Raw genomic sequence first — 25,942 nt, forward strand, 5'->3', positions numbered from 1 at the left:
CCATTTTCCTCCTGAGAAATCCCTACCATAATTTTGTTCATGAGTAAATGTTCCGGTATAATTGCAATATAACATAAATTAACAAATGGGAACAAGAAGAATCAGTTGAGTGGCTTATACCTTTTCTTTTATTTTATATTTGCAAAGCGTTTTTGCTTACTCCTCCGAGTGCTGAATTAGCCAATGATTTTTTATAGCATCATTGTATTATTTGATTAGGGAAAACTTGAGTTCCCTTGCAAAAAGAAAAGATGACGTCGTTTTCTGTTTACTTACCTAGCGTTTGTTTCTCAACGTGGAAATAGTATCCAAATAAATAATCATATCCCTGTGATATGTAGCAAATAAATGAACGAATGTAAGAAATTTAACGCTTTGCAAAACTACAAACTATAAATGCACGAACAGCGCATTTATTAACCGTTATTTTTTATTTAAAAATTAACATCTGACATTTCAATACTTAGTAAAAAGGAAAGCTAATTATTTCTGTTTTACAGAGACTCCTAGTGAGTTTCCTGTAAATCTTTTTGCTTCTTGCTATCATTCTGTAGGTTTATGCTGATTGAATGTCTAACTGTTTTGTTCAAATAACTGTTTAGCTTGGTCTTAGTCCTACATTTTGTCCTTGCATTCAAAAATGGAAGCAAATATTAAATAGACTACAATATTTTGATTTCATGAGAGAGATCTTGAAAACGACCTACACCCTACACGGGGTTCCCATTTGTTTAATCTTCTGCAGTGTGAACACTAATTGAGATATCGGAAAGAATTTTTCTCTACGCCAAATGTGGTTGAACCGAAGTTTATCGTATTGTTATAGCACGGCCAAGGAGAGATGGTCTCTGACGTTTCTTAGCACATGCGGTGGGACATTGCAGCCCCCACTTTGATACCAGTGTTACCAACCACGATCAATCTGTCTTATACCATTAATTAAATTGCCACTACAATTGCACCGAGAAAAACCTTGACACGCGATTAGTGGCAATGTCACTGCGAGCTGCCAGAGACGTTCTCTCACTGGACGCACTATAATATGGTTTTCCTCAGTGTCGAATTTCCCTCTCAAATTTGATCTCAAATTCAAAAAATCGAAATCTTTCGATTTTTTCAGTATATATTCCTTCGTTTGAGAGACACCTAGTTAGAACTTATCAGAAGTATTCCTCATATTGATATCTAGTTTTTTAAAGCAATTTGAACAACTCACAATCAGTGTTGCCAACTACGGAAATTTTTATTTTCTAATTCTTCTGTCAAAGAATTCAAAATTTTCGAAATTAATGTCTATAAACCGGTGCCTATATGTACGAAGCAAGTCAACTTACGTCAGTAAACATCAGTGCTTACTCAACAAAAGTAAGTATACATAGTTACAATTGGGTTATTAAAGGGGCACGAAAAAATCGAAATTTAGTTCTAACCGCTAAGGGATCCGGGGTTTTGGGGGTACTTTTTAGACTTTCAGTCAAGCAGCTACTGCATCGTCACTATTTATCTTAGGATCATGGTTCATACCTCACTCTCTTCAGAATGAAGCAGGCTTTCAGATGGTATCACTTGCATGCTCATACCATATACCAGAAGAAAGAGAAATGATGTCAGAAGGAAAATTTCGGGGGAAATTTTTTTCGAAATTTAGGCCCCTATGGAGAGGCCCTGTGTGAACATAGAGATATAAAAAAATGTGATAAATAGTACTTGGTATACTAAATGTCTGTGCCAAATTTCAAGTTTCTATCTTGAATACTAATGGCGGAAGAAATTTGATCAAGAATTCCCACAATGCCACAAATTACCGCAAAACACCATGATCTCAGGTAAAAAATTTCCTGAGACATCTCTATTTACCCTAGGATTATAATCCGCCAATCACTCTTTTCAGAATAGAACTGCTTTTCAGGCGGTACCATTCCCATGTCTCCATCATGTATCTAAGGCGGAAAAATCTTGAAAAAAGGGATTTTTTGGTTCTAAATATCGCTTTTTTCAACTTTTAGCCCCTCTGGACCCCCTGTTTTGTCGCAGAAATCTAAAAAAATATGCTAAATACTACTCGGTGGACTGAATGTTTGTGCGCAATTTCAATCTTCTGGGTGGAACAATAAGCTCGCCAAAAAAATACCGAATATTTCCCATATTTCCCTATACAGAAGTATATTTTGATAAAAATTCCCTGGCACATTCATAATTACCCTAGAGTCATGTTTCGCTCATCATTCTCTTCAGAACAGAACTGCGTTTCAGACGGTAAGACTCACGTGTCTCCATCATGTATCTAAGGCGGGAAAATTCCGAAAAAATATGATTTTTTTGGTCTATATATCCCTTGTTTCAATTTTATAGCCCCTCTGGACACCCCTGTTTTAACGAAGAGATCTGAAAAATGTGATAAATACTACTAGGAGGGCAGAATATTTATGCACAATTTCAATCTTCTAGGTGCAAAAGTAAGCCCGCCAAATATATATATATACCGACAATGTACCATATTTCCGTATACAGAAGGATATTTTGACATCCTTCCCCTACTCCCTAATTACCATACGATCATGGTTTGCAAATCATTTTCTTCAGAATAAAACTGCCTTTCAGGCGGCATTATTCACATGTCTGCATCATGTATCTAATGCGGAAAATCCTGAAGAAAGGGATTTTTGGGTAAAAATATCCCTTTTTTTAAAGTTTTGCCTCTCTGCCCCCCCCCCCTTCCCTGTTTTAACTCAGAAATCTTAAAAAATCTGGTAAATACTACTTGGTGGACTGAATGTTTGTGCAAAATTTCAATCTTCTACTTGCAGAAATAAGCCTGCCAAAAAAATTATAATGAACATAGGTTTAATAAAAGAAAATATATTTTTAGAATTTTAACGTCATCACCTCCTATGTCTCGACGCAGGAAGGTGTGAAACCATACGTAAGGTCTTCTACAATGCCTCTGGACTTGGAAAACTAAAAAAAAAAGAAAAAAACGGACGATAAAGCTCAAATAAGAGACTAATAACGCAATGTACCATGAAACACCCGTATGGTACAAATTGTACCAATGGATCCCCAAAAAGCTAAAACTTGGTTTTCTTTAATTCCATTTTCATCAAATTTATTTTTTTAAATTACAAGTATGTCTTCTTAGATATCGAAAATGAAATGAAATCTTTGAGTTTTACGTCCCACGGTTATGCCGGTTAGGCTAAAGGAGACGGTGATGATGAGTAATGAATGAAAATGGTGGAATGAAGAAAGTGGGAGGAAACGGGAGAACCCCGAGAAAACCCACGCACACGGTGTTTGTCCACCACAAAGTTCACTTGGCGGGGGCTGGGACCGAACCCGGGACCCCAAGCACCAGAGGTGAACGCTCTACCACTGAGCCACCGCGGCCCCATTCTTAGATATCGACACGATACCTGTTCAGTATATTAGAAGTTTGTCTAAGTTTATTTTGAGATGGCTTGCGTTTATAAAGAAGCAACGTTTTCAGACATAAAATTTTAATATCCAAATTTAGGGAGAAAATTCCATTTTTCCCTGTGTAATTTCCTTATCATTGAACACATTCAAAGAAAAATACAAACAACTGAAAGCCTCATTTGTGGACTACACAACGCACAAGATAATGTTTGTATTGGATAATTAGGAGAGGTACAGTTGTGGCTTACAGTAGAGCTTGTTTTGTAAGTGGAAAGAAAAGTGTGACTTTTTTTAGGTAGAATGAGATATTTTCTGAAAAATTACATGCTCAGTTTGCTAGATATCGATATGATACTTCTAAAGTTTATTAGTGGGTACCAAAGAGTATTTCAGATGGTCTCTGCTTATACAGTAGCAGTGTTTCCAGCCACAAAGTTTTAATATAGAATTTTATATTCAAAATTCCTGAAAAGTCCCATTTTTCCCTCTGTAGTTTTCTCTTATTTGCTACATTCATACAAATGTACCAGCAGCTAAAAGCTGCATTCCTAGTTTACATAATACACAAGAGAAAATTTCAATTGGATAATTATGAGAGGTACAATTGAGGTTTCTAACAGATCTTGTTCTCTAAGTGGAAAGAAAATTGTGACTATTTTATGTAGAATTAGATTTTTAAAATTACATGCTTCTTTTGTTAAATATCGACCCCATTCTTCTAATTCATGTTAGGGGGTACCAAGGTTTATTCTATGTTAGTTTTTGTCTATCTGAAGTAGTGTTTCCTTCGCAGTATATTTTAATTCCCTATTTCCGGTGAAATAGTAGGAAAATATCCCACTTTTCTTTTTACAATTTCCCTCTCGTTGGCTATATAGGAACAAACTTATCGGTATCCAAAAGCCTCGCTCTTGAAAAGCACAACGCACCATAGGTAGTTTCAATTCGATCATTAGTGAAGCTGCAGCACCTGCATAACTGTTGGTGTGTACTGCTGAGGCGTAAGGAGTGTCTAAATATTGTATGTACGACTAGGGATTTCTTTTTTTGTCTCTTTGTAAGGCAGAGAACGATTTCACATTTTCACTGTGAATTGGGGGAGAATGTTTTGAGGTGAGTTGGACCCATGTGGCAACAATGATGCCAACTACAAAAAGACTTATATTGCGGATAGGGAATTTTTTGTAAACGTTCACTTTTCCATTTTCCTCCTGAGAAATCCCTACCATAATTTTGTTCATGAGTAAATGTTCCGGTATAATTGCAATATAACATAAATTAACAAATGGGAAAAAGAAGGATCAGTTGAGTGGCTTATACCTTTTCTTTTACTTTGTATTTGCAAAGCGTTTTTGCTTACTCCTCCGAGTGCTGAATTAGCCAATGATTTTTATAGCATCATTGTATTATATGATTAGGGAAAACTTGAGTTCCCTTGCAAAAAGAAAAGATGACATCGTTTTTTATTTACTTACCTAGCGTTTGTCTCTCAACGTGGAAATAGTATCCAAATAAATAATCCTATCCCTGTGAAATGTTGGAAATAAATGAACGAATGTAAGAAATTTAACGCTTTGCAAGACAACAACTATAAATACACGAACAGCGCATTTGTTACCCGTTATTTTTTATTTAAAAATTAACATCTCACATTTCAATAGGTAGTAAAAGAAAAGCTAATTATTTCTGTTTTACAGAGACTCCTAGTGAGTTTCCAGTAAATCTTTTTGCTTCTTGCTATCATTTTGTAGGTTTATGCTGATTGAATGTCTAACTGTTTATTTCAAATAACTGTTTAGCTTGGTCTTAGTCCTTCATTTTGTCGCTATTCAAAAATGGATGCAAATATTAAATAGACTACAATATTTTGATTTCACGAGAGAGATCTTGAAAACGACCTGCACCCTACACGGGGTTCCCATTTATTTAATCTTCTGCAGTGTGAACACTAATTGAGATATCGGAAAGAATTTTTCTCTACGCCAAATGTGGTTGAACCGAAGTTTATCGTATTGTTATAGCACGGCCAAGGAGAGATGGTCTCTGACGTTTCTTAGCACATGCGGTGGGACATTGCAGCCCCCACTTTGATACCAGTGTTACCAACCACGATCGATCTGTCTTATACCATTAATTAAATTGCCACTACAATTGCACCGAGAAAAACCTTGACACGCGATTAGTGGCAATGTCACTGCGAGCTGCCAGAGACGTTCTCTTACTGGACGCACTATAATATGGTTTTCCTCAGTGTCGAATTTCCCTCTCAAATTTGATCTCAAATTCAAAAAATCGAAATCTTTCGATTTTTTCAGTATATATTCCTTCGTTTGAGAGACACCTAGTTAGAACTTATCAGAAGTATTCCTCATATTGATATCTAGTTTTTTAAAGCAATTTGAACAACTCACAATCAGTGTTGCCAACTACGGAAATTTTTATTTTCTAATTCTTCTGTCAAAGAATTCAAAATTTTCGAAATTAATGTCTCTAAACCTGTGCCTATATGTACGAAGCAAGTCAACTTACGCCAGTAAACATCAGTGCTTACTCAACAAAAGTAAGTATACATAGTTACAATTGGGTTATTAAAGGGGCACGAAAAAATCGAAATTTAGTTCTAACCGCTAAGGGATCCGGGGTTTTGGGGGTACTTTTTAGACTTTCAGTCAAGCAGCTACTTCATCGTCACTATTTATCTTAGGATCATGGTTCATACCTCACTCTCTTCAGAATGAAGCAGGCTTTCAGATGGTATCACTTGCATGCTCATACCATATACCAGAAGAAAGAGAAATGATGTCAGAAGGAAAATTTCGGGGGAAATTTTTTTCGAAATTTAGGCCCCTATGGAGAGGCCCTGTGTGAACATAGAGAAAATAAAAAATGTGATAAATAGTACTTGGTATACTAAATGTCTGTGCCAAATTTCAAGTTTCTATCTTGAATACTAATGGCGGAAGAAATTTGATCAAGAATTCCCACAATGCCACAAATTACCGCAAAACACCATGATCTCAGGTAAAAAATTTCCTGAGACATCTCTATTTACCCTAGGATTATAATCCGCCAATCACTCTTTTCAGAATAGAACTGCTTTTCAGGCGGTACCATTCCCATGTCTCCATCATGTATCTAAGGCGGAAAAATCTTGAAAAAAGGGATTTTTTGGTTCTAAATATCGCTTTTTTCAACTTTTAGCCCCTCTGGACCCCCTGTTTTGTCGCAGAAATCTAAAAAAATATGCTAAATACTACTCGGTGGACTGAATGTTTGTGCGCAATTTCAATCTTCTGGGTGGAAAAATAAGCTCGCCAAAAAATACCGAATATTTCCCATATTTCCCTATACAGAAGTATATTTTGATAAAAATTCCCTGGCACATCCATAATTACCCTAGAGTCATGTTTCGCTCATCATTCTCTTCAGAACAGAACTGCGTTTCAGACGGTAAGACTCACGTGTCTCCATCATGTATCTAAGGCGGGAAAATTCCAAAAAAAATATGATTTTTTTGGTCTATATATCCCTTGTTTCAATTTTATAGCCCCTCTGGACACCCCTGTTTTAACGGAGAGATCTGAAAAATGTGATAAATACTACTAGGAGGGCAGAATATTTATGCACAATTTCAATCTTCTAGGTGCAAAAGTAAGCCCGCCAAAAATATATATATACCGACAATGTACCATATTTCCGTATACAGAAGGATATTTTGACATCCTTCCCCTACTCCCTAATTACCATACGATCATGGTTTGCAAATCATTTTCTTCAGAATAAAACTGCCTTTCAGGCGGCATTATTCACATGTCTGCATCATGTATCTAATGCGGAAAATCCTGAAGAAAGGGATTTTTGGGTAAAAATATCCCTTTTTTTTTAAATTTTGCCTCTCTGCCCCCCCCCCCCCTTCCCTGTTTTAACTCAGAAATCTTAAAAAATCTGGTAAATACTACTTGGTGGACTGAATGTTTGTGCAAAATTTCGATCTTCTACTTGCAGAAATAAGCCCGCCAAAAAAATTATAATGAACATAGGCTTAATAAAAGAAAATATATTTTTAGAATTTTAACGTCATCACCTCCTATGTCTCGACGCAGGAAGGTGTGAAACCATACGTAAGGTCTTCTACAATGCCTCTGGACTTGGAAAACTAAAAAAAAAAAGAAAAAAAACGGACGATAAAGCTCAAATAAGAGACTAATAACGCAATGTACCATTAAACACCCGTATGGTACAAATTGTACCAATGGATCCCCAAAAAGCTAAAACTTGGTTTTCTTTAATTCCATTTTCATCAAATTTATTTTTTTAAATTACAAGTATGTCTTCTTAGATATCGACACGATACCTGTTCAGTATATTAGAAGTTTGTCTAAGTTTATTTTGAGATGGCTTGCGTTTATAAAGAAGCAACGTTTTCAGACATAAAATTTTAATATCCAAATTTAGGGAGAAAATTCCATTTTTCCCTGTGTAATTTCCTTATCATTGAACACATTCAAAGAAAAATACAAACAACTGAAAGCCTCATTTGTGGACTACACAACGCACAAGATAATGTTTGTATTGGATAATTAGGAGAGGTACAGTTGTGGCTTACAGTAGAGCTTGTTTTGTAAGTGGAAAGAAAAGTGTGACTTTTTTTTAGGTAGAATGAGATATTTTCTGAAAAATTACATGCTCAGTTTGCTAGATATCGATATGATACTTCTAAAGTTTATTAGTGGGTACCAAAGAGTATTTCAGATGGTCTCTGCTTATACAGTAGCAGTGTTTCCAGCCACAAAGTTTTAATATAGAATTTTATATTCAAAATTCCTGAAAAGTCCCATTTTTCCCTCTGTAGTTTTCTCTTACTTGCTACATTCATACAAATGTACCAGCAGCTAAAAGCTGCATTCCTAGTTTACATAATATACCAGAGAAAATTTCAATTGGATAATTATGGGAGGTACAATTGAGGTTTCTAACAGATCTTGTTCTCTAAGTGGAAAGAAAATTGTGACTATTTTATGTAGAATGAGATTTTTAAAATTGCATGCTTCTTTTGTTAAATATCGACCCCATTCTTCTAATTCATGTTAGGGGGTACCAAGGTTTATTCTATGTTAGTTTTTGTCTATCTGAAGTAGTGTTTCCTTCGCAGTATATTTTAATTCCCTATTTCCGGTGAAATAGTAGGAAAATATCCCACTTTTCTTTTTACAATTTCCCTCTCGTTGGCTATATAGAAACAAACTTATCGGTATCCAAAAGCCTCGCTCTTGAAAAGCACAACGCACCATAGGGAGTTTCAATTCGATAATTAGTGAAGCTGCACCACCTGCATAACTGTTGGTGTGTACTGCTGAGGCGTAAGGAGTGTCTAAGTATTGTATGTACGACTAGGGATTTCTTTTTTTGTCTCTTTGTAAGGCAGAGAACGATTTCACATTTTCACTGTGAATTGGGGTAGAATGTTTTGAGGTGAGTTGGACCGATGTGGCAACAATGATGCCAACTACAAAAAGACTTATATTGCGGATAGGGAATTTTTTGTAAACGTTCACTTTTCCATTTTCCTCCTGAGAAATCCCTACCATAATTTTGTTCATGAGTAAATGTTCCGGTATAATTGCAATATAACATAAATTAACAAATGGGAAAAAGAAGGATCAGTTGAGTGGCTTATACCTTTTCTTTTACTTTGTATTTGCAAAGCGTTTTTGCTTACTCCTCCGAGTGCTGAATTAGCCAATGATTTTTTATAGCATCATTGTATTATATGATTAGGGAAAACTTGAGTTCCCTTGCAAAAAGAAAAGATGACGTCGTTTTATGTTTACTTACCTAGCGTTTGTCCCTCGACGTGGAAATAGTATCCAAATAAATAATCATATCCCTGTGATATGTAGCAAATAAATGAACGAATGTAAGAAATTTAACGCTTTGCAAAACTACAAACTATAAATGCACGAACAGCGCATTTATTAACCGTTATTTCTTATTTAAAAATTAACATCTGACATTTCAATACTTAGTAAAAAGAAAAGCTAATTATTTCTGTTTTACAGAGACTCCTAGTGAGTTTCCTGTAAATCTTTTTGCTTCTTGCTATCATTCTGTAGGTTTATGCTGATTGAATGTCTAACTGTTTTGTTCAAATAACTGTTTAGCTTGGTCTTAGTCCTACATTTTGTCCTTGCATTCAAAAATGGAAGAAAATATTAAATAGACTACAATATTTTGATTTCATGAGAGAGATCTTGAAAACGACCTACACCCTACACGGGGTTCCCATTTGTTTAATCTTCTGCAGTGTGAACACTAATTGAGATATCGGAAAGAATTTTTCTCTACGCCAAATGTGGTTGAACCGAAGTTTATCGTATTGTTATATCACGGCCAAGGAGAGATGGTCTCTGACGTTTCTTAGCACATGCGGTGGGACATTGCAGCCCCCACTTTGATACCAGTGTTACCAACCACGATCAATCTGTCTTATACCATTAATTAAATTGCCACTACAATTGCACCGAGAAAAACCTTGACACGCGATTAGTGGCAATGTCACTGCGAGCTGCAAGAGACGTTCTCTCACTGGACGCACTATAATATGGTTTTCCTCAGTGTCGAATTTCCCTCTCAAATTTGATCTCAAATTCAAAAAATCGAAATCTTTCGATTTTTTCAGTATATATTCCTTCGTTTGAGAGACACCTAGTTAGAACTTATCAGAAGTATTCCTCATATTGATATCTAGTTTTTTAAAGCAATTTGAACAACTCACAATCAGTGTTGCCAACTACGGAAATTTTTATTTTCTAATTCTTCTGTCAAAGAATTCAAAATTTTCGAAATTAATGTCTATAAACCTGTGCCTATATGTACGAAGCAAGTCAACTTACGCCAGTAAACATCAGTGCTTACTCAACAAAAGTAAGTATACATAGTTACAATTGGGTTATTAAAGGGGCACGAAAAAATCGAAATTTAGTTCTAACCGCTAAGGGATCCGGGGTTTTGGGGGTACTTTTTAGACTTTCAGTCAAGCAGCTACTGCATCGTCACTATTTATCTTAGGATCATGGTTCATACCTCACTCTCTTCAGAATGAAGCAGGCTTTCAGATGGTATCACTTGCATGCTCATACCATATACGAGAAGAGAGAGAAATGATGTCAAATGAAAATTTCGGGGGAAATTTTTTTTTTCAAAATTTAGGACCCTCTGGAGCGGCCCTGTGTGAATATAGAGATCTAAAAAAATCTGATAAATAGTACTTGGTATACTAAATGTCTGTGCCAAATTTCAAGTTTCTATCTTGAATACTAATGGCGGAAGAAATTTGATCAAGAATTCCCACAATGCCACAAATTACCGCAAAACACCATGATCTCAGGTAAAAAATTTCCTGAGACATCTCTATTTACCCTAGGATTATAATCCGCCAATCACTCTTTTCAGAATAGAACTGCTTTTCAGGCGGTACCATTCCCATGTCTCCATCATGTATCTAAGGCGGGAAAATCTTGAAAAAAGGGATTTTTTGGTTCTAAATATCGCTTTTTTCAACTTTTAGCCCCTCTGGACCCCCTGTTTTGTCGCAGAAATCTAAAAAAATATGCTAAATACTACTCGGTGGACTGAATGTTTGTGCGCAATTTCAATCTTCTGGGTGGAAAAATAAGCTCGCCAAAAAAATACCGAATATTTCCCATATTTCCCTATACAGAAGTATATTTTGATAAAAATTCTCTGGCACATCCATAATTACCCTAGAGTCATGTTTCGCTCATCATTCTCTTCAGAACAGAACTGCGTTTCAGACGGTAAGACTCACGTGTCTCCATCATGTATCTAAGGCGGGAAAATTCCAAAAAAATATGATTTTTTTGGTCTATATATCCCTTGTTTCAATTTTTTAGCCCCTCTGGACACCCCTGTTTTAACGAAGAGATCTGAAAAATGTGATAAATACTACTAGGAGGGCAGAATATTTATGCACAATTTCAATCTTCTAGGTGCAAAAGTAAGCCCGCCAAAAATATATATATACCGACAATGTACCATATTTCCGTATACAAAAGGATATTTTGACATCCTTCCCCTACTCCCTAATTACCATACGATCATGGTTTGCAAATCATTTTCTTCAGAATAAAACTGCCTTTCAGGCGGCATTATTCACATGTCTGCATCATGTATCTAATGCGGAAAATCCTGAAGAAAGGGATTTTTGGGTAAAAATATCCCTTTTTTTAAAATTTTGCCTCTCTGCCCCCCCCTTCCCTGTTTTAACTCAGAAATCTTAAAAAATCTGGTAAATACTACTTGGTGGGCTGAATGTTTGTGCAAAATTTCGATCTTCTATTTGCAGAAATAAGCCCGCCAAAAAAATTATAATGAACATAGGCTTAATAAAAGAAAATATATTTTTAGAATTTTAACGTCATCACCTCCTATGTCTCGACGCAGGAAGGTGTGAAACCATACGTAAGGTCTTCTACAATGCCTCTGGACTTGGAAAACTAAAAAAAAGAAAAAAAACGGACGATAAAGCTCAAATAAGAGACTTATAACGCAATGTACCATGAAACACCCGTATGGTACAAATTGTACCAATGGATCCCCAAAAAGCTAAAACTTGGTTTTCTTTAATTCCATTTTCATCAAATTTATTTTTTTTAATTACAAGTATGTCTTCTTAGATATCGACACGATACCTGTTCAGTATATTAGAAGTTTGTCTAAGTTTATTTTGAGATGGCTTGCGTTTATAAAGAAGCAACGTTTTCAGACATAAAATTTTAATATCCAAATTTAGGGAGAAAATTCCATTTTTCCCTGTGTAATTTCCTTATCATTGAACACATTCAAAGAAAAATACAAACAACTGAAAGCCTCATTTGTGGACTACACAACGCACAAGATAATGTTTGTATTGGATAATTAGGAGAGGTACAGTTGTGGCTTACAGTAGAGCTTGTTTTGTAAGTGGAAAGAAAAGTGTGACTTTTTTTTAGGTAGAATGAGATATTTTCTGAAAAATTACATGCTCAGTTTGCTAGATATCGATATGATACTTCTAAAGTTTATTAGTGGGTACCAAAGAGTATTTCAGATGGTCTCTGCTTATACAGTAGCAGTGTTTCCAGCCACAAAGTTTTAATATAGAATTTTATATTCAAAATTACTGAAAAGTCCCATTTTTCCCTCTGTAGTTTTCTCTTATTTGCTACATTCATACAAATGTACCAGCAGCTAAAAGCTTCATTCCTAGTTTACATAATACACCAGAGAAAATTTCAATTGGATAATTATGGGAGGTACAATTGAGGTTTCTAACAGATCTTGTTCTCTAAGTGGAAAGAAAATTGTGACTATTTTATGTAGAATTAGATTTTTAAAATTACATGCTTCTTTTGTCAAATATCGACCCCATTCTTCTAATTCATGTTAGGGGGTACCAAGGTTTATTCTATGTTAGTTTTTGTCTATCTGAAGTAGTGTTTCCTTCGCAGTATATTTTAATTCCCTATTTCCGGTGAAATAGTAGGAAAATATCCCACTTTTCTTTTTACAATTTCCCTCTCGTTGGCTATATAGAAACAAACTTATCGGAATCTAAAAGCCTCGCTCTTGAAAAGCACAACGCACCATAGGAAGTTTCAATTCGATAATTAGTGAAGCTGCAGCACCTGCATAACTGTTGATATGTACTGCTGAGACGTAAGGAGTGTCGAAATATTGTATGTACTACTAGGGATTTGTGTTTCCTGTCTGTTTGTAACGCAGAGAACGGTTTCACATTTTCACTGTGCATTGTGGAAGAATGTTTTGAGGTGAGTTGCACCCATGTGGCAACAATGATGACAGTTACAAAATGTCTTTTATTTTGTAAACTTTCACCTCTACATTTTCCTCCTGGGAAATTCCTACCATAATTTTGTTCATGAATAAATGTTCCGGTATAATTGCAATATAACATAAATTAACAAATGGGAAAAAGAAGGATCAGTTGAGTGGCTTATACCTTTTCTTTTACTTTGTATTTGCAAAGCGTTTTTGCTTACTCCTCCGAGTGCTGAATTAGCCAATGATTTTTTATAGCATCATTGTATTATATGATTAGGGAAAACTTGAGTTCCCTTGCAAAAAGAAAAGATGACGTCGTTTTTTATTTACTTACCTAGCGTTTGTTTCTCAACGTGGAAATAGTATCCAAATAAATAATCCTATCCCTGAGAAATGTTGGAAATAAATGAACGAATGTAAGAAATTTAACGCTTTGCAAGACAACAACTATAAATACACGAACAGCGCACTTGTTTCCCGTTATTTTTTATTTAAAAATTAACATCTCACATTTCAATAGGTAGTAAAAGAAAAGCTAATTATTTCTGTTTTACAGAGACTCCTAGTGAGTTTCCAGTAAATCTTTTTGCTTCTTGCTATCATTCTGTAGGTTTATGCTGATTGAATGTCTAACTGTTTATTTCAAATAACTGTTTAGCTTGGTCTTAGTCCTTCATTTTGTCGCTATTCAAAAATGGATGCAAATATTAAATAGACTACAATATTTTGATTTCACGAGAGAGATCTTGAAAACGACCTGCACCCTACACGGGGTTCCCATTTATTTAATCTTCTGCAGTGTGAACACTAATAGAGATATCGGAAAGAATTTTTTTCTATTCCAAATGTGGTTGAACCGAAGTTTATCGTATTGTTATAGCACGGCCAAGGAGAGATGGCCTCTGACGTTTCTTACCACATGGGGTGGGACATTGCAGCCCCCACTTTGATACCAGTGTTACCAACCACGATCGATCTGTCTTATACCATTAATTAAATTGCCACTTCAATTGCACCGAGAAAAACCTTGACACGCGATTAGTGGCAATGTCACTGCGAGCTACCAGAACATACTGGACGGACTATAATATTGTTTTCCTCAGTGTCGAATTTCCCTCTCAAATTTGACCTCAAATTCAAAAAATCGAAATCTTTCGATTTTTTCAGTATACATTCCTTCGTTTGAGAGACACCTAGTTAGGACTTATCAGAAGTATTCCCTAAATTGATATCTAGTTTTTTAAAACAATTTGAACAACTAGCAATCAGTGTTGCCAACTACGGAAATTTTTATTTCTAATTCTTCTGTCAAAGAATTCAAAATTTTCGAAATTAATTTCTATAAACCTGTGCCTATATGTACGAAGCAAGTCAACTTACGCCAGTCAACATCAGTCCTTACTCAACAAAAGTAAGTATAGATAGTTACAATTGGGTTATTAAAAAGGCACGGCAAAAATCGAAATTTGGTTCTAACCGCTAAGGGATCCGGGGTTTTGGGGGTATTTTTTAGACTTTCACTCAAGCAGCTACTGCATCGTCACTATTTATCCTAGAATCATGGTTCATACCTCATTCTCTTCAGAATGGAGCAGGCTTTCAGATGGTATCACTTGCATGCTCATACCATATACCAGAAGAAAGAGAAATGATGTCAAAAGGAAAATTTCGGGGGAATTTTTTTTCGAAATTTAGGCCCCTCTGGAGAGGCCCTGTGTGAACATAGATATCTAAAAAATGTGATAAATAGTACTTGGTATACTGAATGTATGTGCCAAATTTCAAGTTTCTATCTTGAATACTAAGGGCGGAAGAAATTTTATCAAGAATTCCCACAATGCCCCTAAATTACCGCAAAACACCATGATCTCAGGTAAAAAATTTCCTGAGACATCTCTATTTACCCTAGGATTATAATCCGCCAATCATTCTCGTCAGAATAGAACTGCCTTTCAGGCGGTACCATTTCCATGTCCTCATCATGTATCTAAGGCGGGAAAATCTTGAAAAATGCGATTTTTTGGGTTTAAATATAGCTTTTTTCAACTTTTAGCTCCTCTGGCCCCCCCTGTTTTGACGCAGAAATCTAAAAAAAATATGTTAAATACTACTCGGTGGACTGAATGTTTGTGCGCAATTTCAATCTTCTGGGTGCAAAAAAAAGCTCGCCAAAAAAAAAAAATACCGAAAATTTCCCATATTTCCCTATACAGAAGTATATTTTGATAAAAATTCCCTGGCACATCCATAATTACCCTAGAGTCATGTTTCGCTCATCATTCTCTTCAGAACATAATTTCGTTTCAGACGGTATGACTCACGTGTCTCCATCATGTATCTAAGGCGGGAAAATTCCAAAAAAATATGATTTTTTTGGTCTATATATCCCTTCTTTCAATTTTTTTAGTCCCTCTTGACACCCCTGTTTTAACGCAGAAATCTAAAAAATGTGATAAATACTACTAGGAGAGCAGAATATTTATGCACAATTTCAATCTTTTAGGTGCAAAAGTAAGCCCGCCAAAAATATATATATACCGACAATGTACCATATTCCCGTATACAGAAGGATATTCTGTAAAAATTGCATGAGACATCCCTAATTACCCTACGATCATGGTTTGCAAATCATTTTCTTCAGAATAAAACTGCCTTTCAGGCGGCATTATTCACATGTCTGCATCATGTATCTAAGGCGGAAAATCCCAAAGAAAGGGATTTTTTGGTAAGAATATCCCTTGTTCTAATATTTTGCCCCTCTGGACCCCCCCTGTTTTAACTCAGAAATCTGAAAGAAAATCTGGTAAATACTACTCGGTGGATTGAATGTTTGTGCAAATTTTCAATCTTCTACCTGCAGAAATAAGCCCGCAAAAATATAATGAACATAGGCTTAATAAAAGAAAAAATATTTTTAGAATTATGTGCTAGCCTACATAATACACCAGAGAAAATTTCAATTGGATAATTATGGAAGGTACAATTGAGGTTTATAATAGATCTTGTTCTCTAAGTGGAAAAAAATTGTGACTATTTTATGTAGAATTAGATTTTTTAAATTACATGCTTCTTTTGTTAAATATCGACCCCATACTTCTAATTCAGGTTAGGGGGTACCAAGGTTTATTCTATGTTAGTTTTCGTCTATCTGAAGTAGTGTTTCCTTCGCAGTATATTTTAATTCCCTATTTCCGGTGAAATATTAGGAAAATATCCCACTTTTCTTTTTACAATTTCCCTCTGGTTGGCTATATAGGAACAAACTTATCGGTATCTAAAAGACTCGCTCTTGAAAAACACAACGCACCATAGTAAGTTTCAATTCGTTAATTAGTGAAGCTGCATAACTGTTGGTATATACTGCTGAGACGTAAGGAGTGTCGAAATATTGTATGTACTACTAGGGATTTGTTTTTTCTGTCTGTTTGTAACGCAGACAACGGTTTCACATTTTCACCGTGCATTGTGGAAGAATGTTTTGAGGTGAGTTGCACCCATGTGGCAACAATTATGCCAGTTACAAAAAGTCTTATATTTTGGAGAGGGAATTTTTTGCAAGCCTTCACCTCTACATTTTCCTCCTGGGAAATTCTTACCATAATTTTGTTCATGAGTAAAGGTTCCGGTATAATTGCAATATAACATAAATTAACAAAAGGGAAAAAGAAGGATCAGTTGAGTGGCTTATACCTTTTCTTTTATTTTGCATTTGCAAAGCGTTTTTGCTTACTCCTCCGAGTGCTGAATTAGCCAATGATTTTTATAGCATCATTGTATTATATGATTAGGGAAAACTTGAGTTCCCTTGCAAAAAGAAAAGATGACGTCACTTTTGGTTTACTTACCTAGCGTTTGTCCCTCAACGTGGAAATAGTATCCAAATAAATAATCATATCCCTGTGAAATGTTGGAAATAAATGAACGAATGTAAGAAATTTAACGCTTTGGAAGAATACAAACTATAAATACACGAACAGCGCATTTGTTAACCGTTATTTCTTATTTAAAAATTAACATCTCACATTTCAATAGGTGGTATAAGAAAAGCTAATTATTTCTGTTTTACAGAGACTCCTAGTGAGTTTCCAGTAAATCTTTTAGCTTCTTATTATCATTCTGTAGGTTTATGCTGATTGAATGTCTAACTGTTTATTTCAAATAACTGTTCAGCTTGGTCTTAGTCCTTCATTTTGTCGCTATTCAAAAATAGATGCAAATATTAAATAGACTACAATATTTTGATTTCACGAGAGAGATCTTGGAAACGACCTGCACCCTACACGGGGTTCCCATTTATTTAATCTTCTGCAGTGTGAACACTAATTGAGATATCGGAAAGAATTTTTTTCTATTCCAAATGTTGTTGAACCGAAGTTTATCGTATTGTTATAGCACGGCCAAGGAGAGATGGCCTCTGACGTTTCTTACCACATGGGGTGGGACATTGCAGCCCCCCACTTTGATACCAGTGTTACCAACCACGATCAATCTGTCTTATACCATTAATTAAATTGCCACTACAGTTGCACCGAGAAAAACCTTGACACGCGATTAGTGGCAATGTCACTGCGAGCTGCCAGAACATACTGGACGCACTATAATATTGTTTTCCTCAGTGTCGAATTTCCCTCTCAAATTTGACCTCAAATTCAAAAAATCGAAATCTTTCGATTTTTTCAGTATACATTCCTTCGTTTGAGAGACACCTAGTTAGGACTTATCAGAAGTATTCCCTAAATTGATATCTAGTTTTTTAAAGCAATTTGAACAACTAGCAATCAGTGTTGCCAACTACGGAAATTTTTATTTTCTAATTCTTCTGTCAAAGAATTCAAAATTTTCGAAATTAATTTCTATAAACCTGTGCCTATATGTACGAAGCAAGTCAACTTACGCCAGTCAACATCAGTCCTTACTCAACAAAAGTAAGTATAGATAGTTACAATTGGGTTATTAAAAAGGCACGGCAAAAATCGAAATTTGGTTCTAACCGCTAAGGGACCCGGGGTTTTGGGGGTATTTTTTAGACTTTCAGTCAAGCAGCTACTGCATCGTCACTATTTATTCTAGAATCATGGTTCATACCTCATTCTCTTCAGAATGGAGCAGGCTTTCAGATGGTATCACTTGCATGCTCATACCATATACCAGAAGAAAGAGAAATGATGTCAAAAGGAAAATTTCGGGGGATTTTTTTTTCGAAATTTAGGCCCCTCTGGAGAGGCCCTGTGTGAACATAGATATCTAAAAAATGTGATAAATAGTACTTGGTATACTGAATGTATGTGTCAAATTCCAAGTTTCTATCTTGAATACTAAGGGCGGAAGAAATTTTATCAAGAATTCCCACAATGCCCCTAAATTACAGCAAAACACCATGATCTCAGGTAAAAAATTTCCTGAGACATCTCTGTTTACCCTAGGACTATAATCCGCCAATCATTCTCTTCAGAATAGAACTGCCTTTCAGGCGGTACTAGTGATGAGCGCAAGAGTCTTGGTCTTGCAGTTTTTGCAAGAGTCTTGCATGCAAGACCAAGACCAATACCAAGACCAAGACCAGGAATCCCGATGCAAGACCAAGACCAAGACCAAGGGGTGCAAGACCAAGACCAAGACCAAGACCATACCTGCAAGACCAAGACCAAGACCAAGACTCTTGCGCAAGAGTCTTGCACAAGTATGGTACTACTTGATTTTTTATAGAATGTAAAAAGGAAGGGGAAAAATCATTACATCTTTGACGTGAACTTCTTGGCTCCAGTAAAAATACCGCCGGAGTAAATGCGTTCCCAGTAGTTTATGCAATCCATGTGAGTCGATCTGCTCCTGTAACATATAACTACAGTATGTCGTTTTTTGAATCGGTTGTTCACGAGACGACTGACAGCATATTTCTATGAATTGTTACAAGCTATAATAACTTCAGTGTCTGATTTACTTTGGTCATCATTTGATCATTCACGACGGTCCATGATTGGATTTTGAGAAATCATACGAAGAATAGTTGTGTCCATAAGAAGTGGATAAGCAAAAATAAAGTAGAGCATGTTATGGACACGGTAGCTCAGTGGCAGAGCGTTCACCTCTGGTACATGGGGCCCTGGTTCGATCGCAGCTTGCGCTATGTGAGCTTCTTTGGTGAACAAACATCCTGTGCGTGGGTTTTCCCGTTTCCTCCTACTTTCTTCATTTCACCATTTCTCATCATCACTGTTTCCCTTAGCCTCAGTGTAATAATCGTGGGACGTTAAAGTAGATATTTCATTTCATTTCGAAACATATTAGTGGTGTTCTTCTTCCAAAACTAAAGAAATGTAGTATTGAACATCGGCAATTCCGTACACCATAGGTGCCGACTACATGGGTATGGCCTTGGCTCTGAGGTTCAAGCATCCATTGGAAATTTTTAATGTGTACTTATAAAATTAATATTGAAATAACATTTTCATGACATTGACAAAAACTTAGCGCATGTGACCGCAAGTTTGATTTCATAGGTGGATGCTTATACGTTGAATAATTGTTTATCAATATAACTTATAGCCCCCTTAGGTATACAGCATATCTAGGATTCAACGATATAACATTATACAACAATAAATAATCTATATTCACAACTGAGAGTGATTTCGTACTTATTTCAAATAACTTGAAGTTTGATGCCGTTATTATGTATTTCTAATGTAGGTCAAAAGTATTTATATAAATTGAGTTTACAGAAAAGACATAAACAGTTGAGTCGTTTTCAGTTTTCACTCAAATTATTCTAAAATATTGGGGCCGCGGTGGCTCAGTGGTAGAGCGTTCAGCTCTGATGTTTGGGGTCCCGCGTTCGATCCCAGCCCCCGCCAAGTGAACTTTGTGGTGGACAAACACGGTGTGCGTGGGTTTTCTCGGGGTTCTCCCGTTTCCTCCCAATTTCTTCATTACACCATTTCATTCATTACTCATCATCACCGTCTCCTTTAGCCTAGCCGGCATAATCGTGGGACGTAAAACTCACAAATTTCATTTCATATTCTAAAATATTAAGAGGTTTAATTATTATTATTTTAATTTCTTATCTCTTTTTTGGTGAATATTGCAAAACATATTATCATCGTCATAATAATAGCTATTCTGCCATTATTGGCAGGTCACTTGCTGCAGCTGAGAAGCTTCGATGACTGTGGTCCTCAGCTAGTCTCTTCGTATTAACGTAGCAATTTTCTGTTTTAATATCTTTCTTTAACTACAGTCTCCTTCGCCCCCTCCCTCTAGCACGTCCCTCATAATACGGTTCCTCCTCAGCCAATGTCCTCCTGTTAATTACATCTAAAATTCTTCTTTTCTCCCCGACTGCTACTATTTCTAACACCTCATTCGTTTTCCCTTCAACCAAGCTGATTCTCTCCTTTTTTGAGCATGCCCACATTTCGAAAGTCTAATTGTTTCATCGTTTTTGCGCAATGTCCTTGTTTCTGCCCCATACAGCACATATTAGAATCAGTAAAACAAAATTTCAATATTTAATCGGGAGTTTGTTCAATACAAAGATGAGCTAATCGTGGTTGGAAAGAAAAAAAATCTGACGCCTTTAGAGTGTAAAAATAATTTTGCAATTTATGGTATTTCAGTAATCTGTGAGGTCTTGGTTTTCTTTCACGCGTCTCACTGTCAGGGGTAGCCTCCCCAGTTTGGGAATCAGTGGAGTATTGGATCTGTTAAACATATTAAATTATTACGAAATGTTGTGATTTATCTTATAAGTAGTGAAGAGTGATCACCCATTGAAAAAAAAGTAAAGGTCATCGCCTATGTTGTACAGTATCATCACACTTACACGAAGGTAAAATATATTACATTTAGAAACATACATTGTATTTCCCTCACTATTGACGCAATGTAGGATTTATTATCCCTTATATCCAGAGTAAAATTTACTTATGAAAATCATGGTTTTCTTAAAAGAAAAACTTGCAAGACTCTTGCAAGCAAGACCAAGACTGGGTGTGCAAGACCAAGACCAAGACCAAGACTAGGTGTGCAAGACCAAGACCAAGACCAAGACCGAGGGTTCCAGTGCAAGACCAAGACCAAGACCGCATGTGCAAGACCAAGACCAAGACCAAGACCACCTGGGTCTTGGTCTTGGTCTTGCATTTGCTCATCACTAGGCGGTACCATTCCCATGTCCTCATCATGTATTTAAGGCGGGAAAATCTTGAAAAATGCGATTTTTTTAGTCTAAATATAGCTTTTTTTAAACTTTTAGCCCCTCTGGACCCCCCTGTTTTGACGCAGAAATCTAAAAAAATATGTTAAATACTACTCTGTGGACTGAATGTTTGTGCGCAATTTCAATCTTCTGGGTGCAAAAATAAGCTCGCAAAAAAAATACCGAAAATTTCCCATATTTCCCTATACAGAAGTATATTTTGATAAAAATTCCCTGGCATATCGATAATTACCCTAGAGTCATGTTTCGCTCATCATTCTCTTCAGAACAGAATTTCGTTTCAGACGGTATGACTCACGTGTCTCCATCATGTATCTAAGGCGGGAAAATTCCAAAAAATATGATTTTTTTGGTCTATATATCCCTTGTTTCAATTTTTTAGCCCCTCTGGACACCCCTGTTTTAACGAAGAGATCTGAAAAATGTGATAAATACTACTAGGAGAGCAGAATATTTATGCACAATTTCAATCTTCTAGGTGCAAAAGTAAGCACGCCAAAGATATATATATACCGACAATGTACCATATTCCCGTATACAGAAGGATATTCTGTAAAAATTGCATGAGACATCCCTAATTACCCTACGATCATGGTTTGCAAATCATTTTCTTCAGAATAAAACTGCCTTTCAGGCGGCATTATTCACATGTCTGCATCATGTATCTAAGGCGGAAAATCCCGAAGAAAGGGATTTTTTGGTAAGAATATCCCTTGTTCTAATATTTTGTTCCTCTGGACGCCCCTGTTTTAACTCAGAAATCTGAAAAAATCTGGTAAATACTACTCGGTGGATTGAATGTTTGTGCAAATTTTCAATCTTCTACCTGCAGAAATAAGCCCGCCAAAATATAATGAACATAGGCTTAATAAAAGAAAAAATATTTTTAGAATTATGTGCTAGCCTACATAATACACCAGAAAAAATTTCAATTGGATAATTATGGAAGGTACAATTGAGGTTTATAATAGATCTTATTCTCTAAGTGGAAAGAAAATTGTGACTATTTTATGTAGAATTAGATTTTTTAAATTGCATGCTTCTTCTGTTAAATATCGACCCCATTCTTCTAATTCAGGTTAGGGGGTACCAAGGTTTATTCTATGTTAGTTTCCGTCTATCTGAAGTAGTGTTTCCTTCGCGGTATATTTTAATTCCCTATTTCCGGTGAAATATTAGGAAAATATCCCACTTTTCTTTTTACAATTTCCCTCTCGTTGGCTATATAGGAACAAACTTATCGGTATCTAAAAGACTCGCTCTTGAAAAACACAACGCCCCATAGTAAGTTTCAATTCGATAATTAGTGAAGCTGCATAACTGTTGGTATGTACTGCTGAGACGTAAGGAGTGTCGAAATATTGTATGTACTACTAGGGATTTGTTTTTTCTGTCTGTTTGTAACGCAGACAACGGTTTCACATTTTCACCGTGCATTGTGGAAGAATGTTTTGAGGTGAGTTGCACCCATGTGGCAACAATTATGCCAGTTACAAAAAGTCTTATATTTTGGAGAGGGAATTTTTTGCAAGCCTTCACCTCTACATTTTCCTCCTGGGAAATTCTTACCATAATTTTGTTCATGAGTAAAGGTTCCGGTATAATTGCAATATAACATAAATTAACAAAAGGGAAAAAGAAGGATCAGTTGAGTGGCTTATACCTTTTCTTTTATTTTGTATTTGCAAAGCGTTTTTGTTTACTCCTCCGAGTGCTGAATTAGCCAATGATTTTTATAGCATCATTGTATTATATGATTAGGGAAAACTTGAGTTCCCTTGCAAAAAGAAAAGATGACGTCACTTTTGGTTTACTTACCTAGCGTTTGTCCCTCAACGTGGAAATAGTATCCAAATAAATAATCATATCCCTGTGAAATGTTGGAAATAAATGAACGAATGTAAGAAATTTAACGCTTTGCAAGACTACAAACTATAAATACACGAACAGCGCATTTGTTAACCGTTATTTCTTATTTAAAAATTAACATCTCACATTTCAATAGGTGGTATAAGAAAAGCTAATTATTTCTGTTTTACAGAGACTCCTAGTGAGTTTCCAGTAAATCTTTTAGCTTCTTGTTATCATTCTGTAGGTTTATGCTGATTGAATGTCTAACTGTTTATTTCAAATAACTGTTCAGCTTGGTCTTAGTCCTTCATTTTGTCGCTATTCAAAAATAGATGCAAATATTAAATAGACTACAATATTTTGATTTCACGAGAGAGATCTTGAAAACGACCTGCACCCTACACGGGGTTCCCATTTATTTAATCTTCTGCAGTGTGAACACTAATTGAGATATCGGAAAGAATTTTTTTCTATTCCAAATGTTGTTGAACCGAAGTTTATCGTATTGTTATAGCACGGCCAAGGAGAGATGGCCTCTGACGTTTCTCACCACATGGGGTGGGACATTGCAGCCCCCCACTTTGATACCAGTGTTACCAACCACGATCAATCTGTCTTATACCATTAATTAAATTGCCACTACAGTTGCACCGAGAAAAACCTTGACACGCGATTAGTGGCAATGTCACTGCGAGCTGCCAGAACATACTGGACGCACTATAATATTGTTTTCCTCAGTGTCGAATTTCCCTCTCAAATTTGACCTCAAATTCAAAAAATCGAAATCTTTCGATTTTTTCAGTATACATTCCTTCGTTTGAGAGACACCTAGTTAGGACTTATCAGAAGTATTCCCTAAATTGATATCTAGTTTTTTAAAGCAATTTGAACAACTAGCAATCAGTGTTGCCAACTACGGAAATTTTTATTTTCTAATTCTTCTGTCAAAGAATTCAAAATTTTCGAAATTAATTTCTATAAACCTGTGCCTATATGTACGAAGCAAGTCAACTTACGCCAGTCAACATCAGTCCTTACTCAACAAAAGTAAGTATAGATAGTTACAATTGGGTTATTAAAAAGGCACGGCAAAAATCGAAATTTGGTTCTAACCGCTAAGGGACCCGGGGTTTTGGGGGTATTTTTTAGACTTTCAGTCAAGCAGCTACTGCATCGTCACTATTTATTCTAGAATCATGGTTCATACCTCATTCTCTTCAGAATGGAGCAGGCTTTCAGATGGTATCACTTGCATGCTCATACCATATACGAGAAGAGAGAGAAATGATGTCAAATGAAAATTTCGGGGGAAATTTTTTTTCAAAATTTAGGACCCTCTGGAGCGGCCCTGTGTGAATATAGAGATCTAAAAAAATCTGATAAATAGTACTTGGTATACTAAATGTGTGTGCCAAATTTCAAGTTTCTATCTTCAATACTAATGGCGGAAGAAAGTTTATCAAGAATTCCCACAATGCCACAAATTACCGCAAAACACCATGATCTCAGGTAAAAAAATTTCCAGAGACATCTCTATTTACCCTAGGACTATAATCCGCCAATCATTCTCTTCACAATAGAACTGCCTTTCAGGCGGTACCATTCCCATGTCTCCATCATGTATCTAAGACGGGAAAATTTTGAAAAAAAATGGATTTTTTGGGTCTAAATATCGCCTTTTTCAACTTTTAGCCCCTCTGGACCCCCCTGTTTTAACGAAGAGATCTGAAGAAATTTGATAATTACTACTAGGTGAGCTGAATGTTTATGCACAATCTCAATCTTCTAGGTGCAAAAGTAAGCACGCCAAAAATATATATATACCGACAATGTACCATATTTCCGTATACAGAAGGATATTCTGTAAAAATTCCATGAGACATCCCTAATTACCCTACGATCATGGTTTGCAAATCATTTTCTTCAGAATAAAACTGCCTTTCAGGCGGCACCATTCACATGTCTACATCATGTATCTAAGGCGGAAAATAAAGAAGAAAGGGATTTTATGGTAATATTATCCCTTTTTTCAAATATTGCATCTCTGGCCCTCCCTTCCCTGTTTTAACTCAGAAATCTAAAAAAAACTGGTAAATACTACTCGGTGCACTGAATGTTTGTGCAAAATTTCAATCTTCTACCTGCAGAAATAAGACGCCAAAATATAATGAACATAAGCTTAATAAAAGAAAAAATATTTTTAGAATTATGTGCTAGCCTACATAATACACCAAAGACAATTGAATTGGATAATTATGGGAGGAACAATTGAGGTTTATAATAGATCTTGTTCTCTAAGTGGAAAGAAAATTGTGACTATTTTATGTAGAATGAGATTTTTTAAATTACATGCTTCTTTTGTTCCATATCGACCTCATTCTTCTAATTCATGTTAGGGGGTACAAAGGTTTATTCTATGTTAGTTTCCGTCTATCTGAAGTAGTGTTTCCTTCGCGGTATATTTTAATTCCCTATTTCCGGTGAAATATTAGGAAAATATCCCACTTTTCTTTTTACAATTTCCCTCTTGTTGGCTATATAGGAACAAACTTATCGGTTTCTAAAAGCCTCGCTCTTGAAAAACACAACGCACCATAGGAAGTTTCAATT

Source organism: Thermobia domestica, chromosome 6, assembly GCF_964235325.1.
Source record: "Thermobia domestica chromosome 6, izTheDome1.hap1.1, whole genome shotgun sequence".
Lineage (NCBI taxonomy): Eukaryota > Metazoa > Arthropoda > Insecta > Zygentoma > Lepismatidae > Thermobia > Thermobia domestica.